This window comes from Leptonychotes weddellii, chromosome 5 (assembly GCF_054177405.1).
Source record: "Leptonychotes weddellii isolate Sample4059 chromosome 5, ASM5417740v2, whole genome shotgun sequence".
Taxonomy (NCBI): Eukaryota; Metazoa; Chordata; class Mammalia; order Carnivora; family Phocidae; genus Leptonychotes; species Leptonychotes weddellii.
In genome coordinates, this window is record NC_138373.1 from 143876524 (window position 1) to 143887411 (window position 10888).

The window sequence follows — 10888 nt, forward strand, 5'->3', positions numbered from 1 at the left end:
CAGGCCACTGTTGTCACCTCCGAGCTTATAGGACAAAGGATTCTTACCCTAACAGAAAACAACATGACATTGGCACAACTTCCACATTTCCCCGTTATAGTTGGGAGTCCCTGTACTATTTCTGTAACTCAGGAAGACTGTGTGTGTGTGTGTATGTGTGTGTGTGTGTGTGTGTGTGATGCCTGGAAAAACATGAACTACACCAACTGGGGAGAAAAATATTCTATGAACTGAAGAAGAAAGAGGCTATAAAATCCAAGGATACCAGCCTCGTTGTTCAAGATAGATTTCTGTATCTTACTAGTATCTCTTTGCTTCTTTCCTGTCCTCTGAGGAACTAAAATTTAAAAAAAAAAAAATGTCCACTCGTGAGGTTGTTAATTTCAGCAAGGTCATCTGAAACTGAGTGTGAGGTTCTTTTGTGTATTTAGTATCTTGGATAAATTGAATTGGGGGGCCTGGTACTTAAAGGTCATCATATTCACAGTCTGAATACCACTCCTGCCAGAGCCTCACATTCAAGTCTTGAGAATACAGGGTTACAAAGCCTTTGGCCTTAGATAGAGAGAAGGCTAGGAAGACATAGGTATGAGAGTACAGAAGCAACAGAAGGATTCACTATTTCCTGATTTGATTTTGCTGGTTCAACAAAAAGTCTTTCCAGAGTATTTAGGGATGTCAGGGTGTTGACTCCTGAAGATAAAAGTTTAAAAAGTATGAGTTGGTGGCATATCAGATATGAAAGCTGTTGCAGAGAAGGAAATTGCCCCCTTCCTACCCACTCCCCCTTCCTGGTCTCCTTGCCACCCAGGGACAAGAATCTAAAGGACCCATCATTCCTCAGTATGAGAACTGAAGAAAGCACAGGAGAACCTGTTGTGTCCAAGCATATACAGGCTAAAAATAAAAGGTAGGAGCTGGTATTTGTTTTTGAACATGGGATAACGCTGTCCGCTGGTAAATCATGGTCCAATAAATATCCAGCTCTGACCAAGAGGATTATTCATTCCTTGAATCTGGGGAGACAGAATGGAAAGTCCTTAAGAACTTGAGAAAGGTTCCCTCCTAATTTCTCTGTTTCTTACTGGAAAGGGAGGAAAAAGCTGCAGGTATAATACTGACCATCCAGAATAACAAAGGTGTAGGTGTGCCACTTAGCATAGCGTAGTGTGTGAGACAGTGGGCAGCATTATGAAGGTCTGACTTTCTGATCCAGAGTTTCCCCGTCCCGGCCACTGCAGCCGCCAGCTCTAGGGGTGGGAGTTGGGGGGGTGCAAGGTGGCGGAGTAGCAGGACCCTAAGCTCAGCCAGTCCCACGTTTACGAAGTCTTCCCTCCACCAGTTGCAGTGTACCACCCCCTGGTGGCATGTCCCTTCCAGCTTAAATATGATTGAGATTTTACGTCTTGTAGCTGTCTGGGACTTTTACAATAGCTACAGCAATGTCTGGAACTTTCTAATGAGTTGGCACCCCTGTGTTAGACCCAGTTCGGGATCCTGGACCTGGAGAATACACCTTCAACTTCCCCATTTCCTGGAAATGGGTTGCAGGCCTTCTGCTGCCAGGCCTAGTCTACTTCTTGCAAGAACTCCCTTACCCAGGATAATAACTTGAGCTTGCCCTGTTTGGGTAAAGGGGCTGGATCAAATGTTTCAAGATCTTTTTTCTTTTTTTCTTCTTTTCAAATTTTGAAGTTATATACCATTTTAATAGCTATTTTTGAATCAGGAAAAATTGCACCTTAACTATGTTTTATTTAATCTGCACAGTGACACTGCCGGCAATGACCTTGGCAAAGACGCGATTGCAAAATTGTTATGACCTTTGTGTGACCAACCTGACACCTGTTATTGAGCAGTGTGGAGAAACAATAACTACCATGTACTTTCTGTATTTTTGGATTACTTAGTACATAAATAATTAGGAGAATGGGCCAAAGGGAATCTGTACTTTTGAGAGTCAGCAGAATTCAGTAAAGAGGCAGGGTCTTCATCCATTTATTTTGGGATTTGCATCACCCATCTGTATTCTCTGCTTTATACAAATGGTTATACCCAGGGAACAAAGTAACCAGTTAACCAGAATCAGGCCAGTGACTGATTCAACTTGGCAGAGCAGTCCTGTAATACTGCCATCTCGATGGATCCTGACCTTCGGGAACCTAGTGAGGTTTTGAGTGTTTTTTTCATATATGAATGTGTTTTCTCTTATGTGAAATACTTATTCATGTCTTTTCCCCATTTTTCTATTAGGGGTGTGTCTTTTTTTCATTGAGTGAGGAATAGCCCATACTCATTCCTCTTTTCCTATTATCAGGCACTTATTCCCCACCAGTTAAAATAATTAGCTGAGGGGCGCCTGGGTGGCTCAGTCGTTAGGCATCTGCCTTGGGCTCAGGTCGTGATCCCGGGGTCCTGGGATTGAGCCCCGCATTGGGCTCCCTGCTCCACGGAAAGCCTGCTTCTCACTCTCCCACTCCCCCTGCTTGTGTTCCCTCTGTCGCTGTGTCTCTCTCTGTCAAATAAATAAAATCTTTAAAAAAAATAATAATAATAATTAGCTGATTTACAGTGCACAGCAGTGGCTGAAATATGGGGAGATGTTCCTTCTCTTGGTTGATGAAATTATGTAGTAAATAATCATATCTTTTTTCTTTTAAAATATTTTTTGAAAAATAAATATAATGACCAGACATGTGTTCAACCTTCAGCTTAAGAACTAGAATATTCTCAGATACCCAGAATCCCCCCATTTGTCCTCAACCCACATACCACACAAGGCAAACATTATTCTGGATGTTTTGTTAATAATTCCCATGTTTTTATTTATGGTTCTCCCATCTATGTATATATCCCTAATAGTATATTGTTTAGACTTACCTGATTTTGAACTTTCATGTAAATGATTTCATGCTGCATTATATCCTTCCGTGACTTTTTTCTGACCATTGTTTTTGAGATTCCCATCCCTGTTTATGCATGTAACTGTATTTCATTTGTTTTCACTGCTGTACAGTATTCCATTGTATGCTAAACCACAATTTATCTGTTCTTCTGTTCATGGAGATTTGGATTGTTTTCCATTTTGGGCTATCAAACAATGGTGTTCTGAACATTCTGCCAGTTACAGTGTAAGCTCCGTGCGGGCAGGGATTTTGCCTGTTTTGTCTGATCTTGTCTGTTGAGACATTCACGATGTCTAGAACAATGCAGGGCACATGGTAGATGCTCAGTAAATATTTGACGAATGAATGAGTTCTTGTACGTGTCTCCTGGTGCACATGTACAAGATTTGCTCCAGGGAAGTTGTTTTCAAAGTATGGTCCAGGGACCCTTAGGGTCCCTGAGACCCTTCCAGGGGGTCTGGGAGGACGAAATTATATTCATAAAAATACTAAAACATTATTTGTCCTTTTCACTCTCATTTTTCATGAGTTTAAATATTTTCCAGAGATGACCTCTTCACTCTGACAGCTAATCAAGTGTGTACTTGTGTATTACTGTTTTGAAAATGCCTGTTTTAATTTCTAATATAGTAAAAATTGATAAATATAATAACCCACATGAACAGCAGCTCTTTGAGGTCCTCAGTATTTTTTAAGGATATAAGGAAGTTCTGAGACCCACAAATTTGAGAACCACTGCTCTAAGAAGCAGGTTTTACTTGGCCGTGCTGAACTGTTTCTTAAAGCATTTGGAGCAGTTTACGTTCCCAGTGGCAATGGTTGAATGCCATGCTCCACATCTTAGCGAACACACGGTCTTGACTGTCTTTTATATTTGCCAATTGGGTGGTGATTATATGGTGTCTTACTGTGGCTTTAATTTGCATTTCCCTGATTACTAATGAAATTTGAGTGTTTTTTTCATATGTGAATGTGTTTTCTCTCATGTGAAATACTTATTCATGTCTTTTCCCCATTTTTCTATTAGGGGTGTGTCTTTTTTTCATTGATTTATGTGATTTCTTTATACATTCTGGATACCAATCCTTTGTCAGTTAAACATGTTGTATATATCTTCTCCCAGTTTGTGTATTATCTTTTGTAATTATATTGAATCTGTTGATCAGCCTGGAGGAAATTAATATCTTTTCAGCAGTAAGTCTTCCTAGCCAAAAACACTGTGTTTCCATTTATTTGGTCTTCTTTTAATATCTCTCAATAAACTTTAATGATTTTTCTCCATAAAGACCTTCATGTATTATATTAAATTTCTTCCTAGGAATTTTATGTATTTTTAATGAATGCTATGGTAAATTTTTAAAAATTACAATTTCTATTCTAACTGGTTGTTACTAATGTATTTAATGTTGCTATGTGTTGATTTTGGATCCAGCACCCATGCTAAGTTTTTATTCATTCTAATAATGTTTCTAGATGTTCTTTTGAGTTTTTTATATAACCATTATCAGAAAATAGTGGCAGTTTTCTTGTTTTCTGATCCTTCTACCTTTTAAAAAATTCCTTCTTTCATTTCTGCACTGGCTATGACCTGTAGTACAATATTGAAAAGAACGGATAGTGAACATCCTTGTCTTAGCCCTAATTTTAAGGGAATGCTTTCAACATGTCAGCTGCGTATTTTTTTCATAAATGGCCTTTTATCAGTTAAGAAGATTCTCTTAGGGCACCTAGGTGGCTCAGTCGGTTAAGAAGATTCTCTTCTATTTCTGGTTTGCTAATAGTTTTATTTTGAATGGCTGTTGCATTTTATTTTTTCTCATCTATTTAAATGATTGAATGTTTTGTTTTTTTTTAAGATTTATTTATTTATTTGAGAGAGCGAGAATGAGAGTACATGAGAGGGGGGAGGGTTAGAGGGAGAAGCAGGCTGTTATTGTATTAAATTATGGTAGTTGACTTTTTAATATTGAACCGACCTTTAATGCTAGGATAAGCCCAACTTGGTCATGATGTGTGTTTTATAATACATTGCTGGACTCAATTGCCAATATTTTGTTTAGGATTTTTGCTTCTGTGTTCATCAGTAAAACTAGCTTTACTCTACTTTTATGTCCTGTCATTGTCTAGTTTTGGTATACTAGCCTCATGAAATTAGTTGTTTTTTTTTTTTTAAGATTTTATTTATTTGACAGAGAGAGACATAGTCAGAGAGGGGAACACAAGCAGAGGGAGTGGGAGAGGGAGAAGCAGGCTTTCCACGGAGTAGGGAGCCCGATGTGGGGCTCGATCCCAGGACCCTGGGATCATGACCCGAGCCGAAGGCAGACGCTTAACAGCTGAGCCACCTAGGCGCCCCTGAAATGAGTTTTTAGATTGGAAGAGTTGAAGATTGAAACTAGCCTTTAAAATCATTTGGTCGGGGGCGCCTGGGTGGCTCAGTCATTGAGCGTCTGCCTTCGGCTCAGGTCATGGTCCCGGGGTCCTGGGATCGAGCCCCGCATCGGGCTCCCTGCTCCACGGGAGGCCTGCTTCTCCCTCTCCCACTCCCTCTGCTTGTGTTCCCTCTTTCGCTGTGTCTCTCTCTGTCAAATAAATGAATAAAATCTTTAAAAAAAAAAAAATCATTTGGTCGGACGCCTACGTGGCTCCTTCAGTTAAGCGGCTGCCTTCAACTCAAGTCATGATCCCAGGGTCCTGGGATCGAGTCCCACATCAGGCTCCTTGCTCAGTGGGGAACCAGCTTCTACCTCTGTGTGACCACGCTCCCGGTTTGTGCTCACTTGCACTCTCTCTTTCTCTGTCTCTCATAAATAAAATCTTAAAAAAGTAATGAAACCATTTGGTCATTAAGAGATTTTTAACTATTGATTCCATTTCTTTATAGATCACAGGAACATTAGGATTTTATATTATTCTTGAGTCAATTTGTTAAATTCAATAAATTTTTCTAAAGATTTCTCCACTTCATTAAAATTTTTTGATATGAAGTTATCCATATTATCTTTGTTTTTAGTTTCCACAGCATCTGTAGTTATGACCCATTTTTATTCCTATTAGTTTATTTTGTGCCTTCTCACTTGATTAATACTTCCAGAGGGTTGAATATTTAACCCATTGTTATTTTAAAAGATTTCTAAATACTAAGGGTGGGTTATGGTTGTCTTAATCTTTTTTTTTTTAAGATTTTATTTATTTATTTATTAGAGAGAGAGAATGAGAGAGAGAGCATGAGAGCGGGGAGGGTCAGAGGGAGAAGCAGACTCCCCACCGAGCAGGGAGCCCGATGTGGGACTCGATCCCAGGACTCCAGAATCATGACCTGAGCTGAAGGCAGTCGCTTAACCAACTGAGCCACCCAGGCGCCCCTGGTTGTCTTAATCTTTACTTCTGATATTTTGCCAGAGAATATGAGCTACAATATTTTAATTTTCTGAAATTTGAGGCTAGCTTTCTGAAATATGTGATCAGTTTTCATGTATGCTCCATGTGTACTTGAAAAAGAGTATGTATGGGGGCGCCTGGGTGGCTCAGATGGTTAAGCGTCTGCCTTCGGCTCAGGTCATGATCCCAGGGTCCTGGGATCGAGTCCCGCATCGGGCTCCTGGCTCAGCGGGGAGCCTGCTTCTCTCTCTGACCCTCTCCCCTCTCATGCTGTTTCTCTCTAGCTCGCTCTCTAAAAAATAAATAAAATCTTAAAAAAAAAAAAAAGAGTATGTATGTATGTATTCCCCGGTTGTTGAGAACTTTATACTTGATTGTTTACGAAGTCTCAAGATCTCATCATAACTAGATTTCTCAATTTCTCTTTAAGTTGTATTTGCTTTTTCTGTTGCCTTTATTATTAGATGCATACTAATTTAGAATTTTTGGCTCTTCCTTGGTGAATTAAACCTTTTAGAATTATGTAGTGACTCTTATCTCTGTGAATGCTCATTGCCTCCATCTTCGTTGTTGTTACTTACTGTAGCAGTCTTTTGGTTAGTCTTAATCTGAGTATCTTAGATCTTTCTTTGGCCTTATATTTTGAGTTTGCAGGAGACTCATGCAAAGATAAGGCCAAAGAAAATCTGCCTTTTTAACTGGATAGTTAAGTACATTTATATCTGTAGTGATACAAATACAAGTTGGATTTATTTCTAGGTCCTCATAAACGTCGTCTTTTTTTGCCCACTCCCCACTTCTTGCATTGTCTTTCTTCATTTTCTTATTCTTTTCTCCCCTCCTCCATTTGTTTCTTATTTCCAATTATTTTTTTCTTATGAGTTCTATTTGGCTTATAAATCGTGTTCTCTGGGTATTCTTTTGCTCCTTATTCGTATTTTCTGTGCTTTTCTATTCCTTTACAGACCATTAATTTTCCTGTGTTGATACCAATTTTGAGTCTTTCTGGGGGATTTTACTGTCTGTTGTATAAGCTGTGTTGTTTTTTTTTTTCTACTCTTGGTACCATTTTCCTTTGAACTTACTTTTGTTGGAAAATAGGGATTATTTGAAGTATGAGCTAAAATTGAGACCATTAAGAGAATATGTTTGCTGTGCCAGATACCCAGTGACTACCAACCTGAGAGCACTTTATATTATCAGCATGAAGGTTCTGTGATTTCAGATCGCAAACCTTGAGGGCTGGCCTGTGATTATGAATTTGAGGGTGGTGGTTATTTATCCTCCTCCACCCAGCAGCCCCAACATTGAGATAGGCAAGGTTCCTTGCTGCCCATTTCTCTGTGGTGGCCCTACCAGACTCCAGCCTAGGTGAGCCTTAGGCTCTGTGTCCAGTACCCCCTGGGACGCCTGGGTGGCTCAGTCGGTTAAGCGTCTGCCTTCAGCTCAGGTCATGATCCCAGGGTCCTGGGATCGAGTCCCACATCGGGCTCCCTGCTCAGCGGGGAGCTTGCTTTTCCCTCTGCCTGCAGCTCCCCCTGCTCATGGCTCTCTCTCACTCTCTGACAAATAAATATGTCCATTCCCCCCCAACTACTGTTAGCTCAGTCTCCAGAGCTCTACAGAACCCTTGGGGCAAAAGCTGGTGGTGGAGCCTGCTTAAGATTCTCTCTCCTCCCTCACCTCTCTCTCTCTCCCTCTAAAAATTACTTAATTAAAATTTGTTTTACTTTGCCCTTGATGTGAGTATTCCTACTCACATGGCAGTTTGTAGTCTATAAAGAATTATAGGATGCTTAGTTCTGCCCTTGGCACTGTCCTGCAAGGCAGCACTCCTATGGTGTGGGCACTGCTACCTGCAAGGTTAGAAATGTACACAAAGAAACCATGTTTTAAAAGTTACACTTTTCCTCCTAAGTAAGGAATGGCTCTATCATTTCCTTAAATGGCTGTCAGCCCAAATATTATTCCTTTGCATTCTTTTTTTTTTTTTTTTTAAAGATTTTATTTATTTGAGACAGAATGAGAGAGAGAGAGAGAGCACATGAGAGGGGGGAGGGTCAGAGGGAGAAGCAGGCTCCCTGCCGAGCAGGGAGCCCGATGCGGGACTCGATCCAGGGACTCCAGGATCATGACCTGAGCCGAAGGCAGTCGCTTAACCAACTGAGCCACCCAGGCGCCCTCCTTTGCATTCTTTGATTAGTGTTTGCTTTGGTCTGATAAAAGGATTTGGTCTTGGTTTCTTGCACACCGAACACTGGGCATTATAGATGCATGAATAGGCCTTCTTGGCATAGCTGCCCTGGCTGTAAGGCACTGTCTGCCGTGGCTTGTCTTTGCCTAGCAGCGTGCTTTCAACCAAGTACCTGGCGCTTAAGGGTCTGCAATCTCTTTCATTCAGATGTACTCTGAAATTGAGCCCTGGAAAACAGGTACAGAAGAAAGACTTACTGTTCGCTTTTAGAGGACGCTCAAGGGAGATCCAAATGATACCTGAAAGAGGCAATGTTTATGCTGCAGTGTCAGAATATTTTAATCTTAGATATTGTTGCGGAAGATGAAGGAATTACCTATCAACTTCTATCCACCCCTAAAACTAATACATGGCCATTAGGTTTCTACAGACAAAGCCAGTACATATTTACTGACTTTATTTGGCACGTTTGCTGCCAATTAACCTTGGCAAAGGAGTGTTTACAGTAAGGTGCCTTGCATAGGTATCTATTTACTAGGGAGTGCAGAAGGAAGTCTCTGGAGTAAGTCAGAGACAGCTGTAACTGTTACTAGGCAAGTTTACATCTTGAAAAGTGATGGCCAGAAGCCAGAGAAAAGCATCCATCCCAATGCCATCTGTGGCCCATGATTTGAAGAAATTCTGCCTTATGGTTTTAAAATCCTCTAAGATCAGGTATAAAAAGAAATGTAGTCTTGTTCAAAGAAATGTCTAAGGGGCTGTGGCAGCCAGCAAACACTGTGTACAAACCTACTCAGTTTTGGGTGCTGATATTTTCTGTATTTGGTAATTAGTATGAAGGTGTAACAAAAGTTTTAAAGGCTTTCCTGATGAAGCTTAAACTAAAACCTGAAGGATGAGCGAGACTTAGCTAGGCCCAGGAAGAGAAAGAATGTTCTAGGCAGAGGGAAGTATACGTGGGTAGAGGGGGCAAAGAACATGGCACAAGGAGCCAAGAGACCAGGGTGACTGGAGCGTAACAAGCAAAAGGAAGCAGAACTTGGGGAAGTTAGCAAAGTAACATTTCCAGCTCTAAAAGAAACCATAAATTAAACCTGAATATTTTTCAGACAATATAGTATAGTTCGTTAATAAAATTAGTTGAGATTGTTCTATTTTTTACTCATGAATACACTATGACTTTATATGAGTTTAAGGCTAATATATATAAATCATTACATAAACATATATAAGTTGTCTAATTCAGAGAAACCAAAAATACACATTTAGGATAGCCTAGTTTTTGGCATAGATCTCACCTGATATCATTTGAATGATTCAGAAATGTATTTTATCACATAAAGCAACAAATATTATCTTGTTTTGGACTGTTGATAAAATAACTTTCCCTAAAGAGAAAATATATAGATTTTAAAAATCTTGTACACAAGATTTTATTCTTGGCAAATGGCAGAAACTATTTTTTTCATTTATCACGCTTAGTTGGTACTGCTGCAGAGATCCTTTTAGTTGGCCCTCATAACTGTGGTCAGTTCGTGTTATTAAAGGTAACTGGTATTCTTTTAACCCACTCAGGTAATCTAGAAAACAGGCAATAGACATATTTTTGAGGAAAGGAAAATACCGTATAGATATTACACTGTAGGAGGAAAAGAAATACAAACAGCTTAATACATCATCATACCCAAGTATATGACATTGGAAGGTAGCATTAAAAAAATAATTCTCTCTGGACTAAAGCATCTCTGTTACGAGGCAGTGAGGGGAGAGACAAGCTATTCAAGTCCTGTTTCTGACTTAGTCACTGAAGCCCATTTCTCTCTCAAATACTCATAAAAGCAATATCTACAAAGTTATAAAGAAAACACTTTTAGGTTAATGTAGGAGCTTATATACTTAAGAAGTTCCAGGGGAAGAAAACACGACATTCAGTGAAATGCAACACAGGCCACGTGAGAAGCCGGGACTCCCTCCCACATGCACAAAAGGAGAGTATGTACCTGACACATGCAGAAGGCGAGTGTTCTTTCGGAGGAGAAAAGCCAAATAACCCAAAGTTGACCTGATTTCACCTAAAGTTTTAGTACTACCAACAATACTAAATTCAGACATTTGTTTTGGTTTATATTGATTAAATCTTCAGGGTGTCTAATTCCTTATCTTGATAATTAAACATAACCCAATCTTTAATTTTAAAGAACCTGATAAACAAAGACCAAGTGCTTTTATCAGTTATATACTGATATACTGCCCGGATCAAATGGAAACTATTTTGGAAATACACTAACATGGAAATATGGAAAGCCTTAAAATTTTGTGTATCTGTTAACCTAGTAATTTTACTTCTAAGAATTTATTTTAAGAAAACAGTCATGGATGTACACAAGATTTCAGTGAAGTGTTGTTT

General features: G+C 39.6%; 1 protein-coding gene across 3 annotated transcripts in view; it reads left to right on the forward strand.

The window, feature by feature from the left end:
- The window catches only part of HCFC2 (host cell factor C2), a 67077-nt gene that overhangs the window by 39231 nt on the left and 16958 nt on the right, over positions 1–10888 (forward strand). The window lies entirely within an intron of this gene.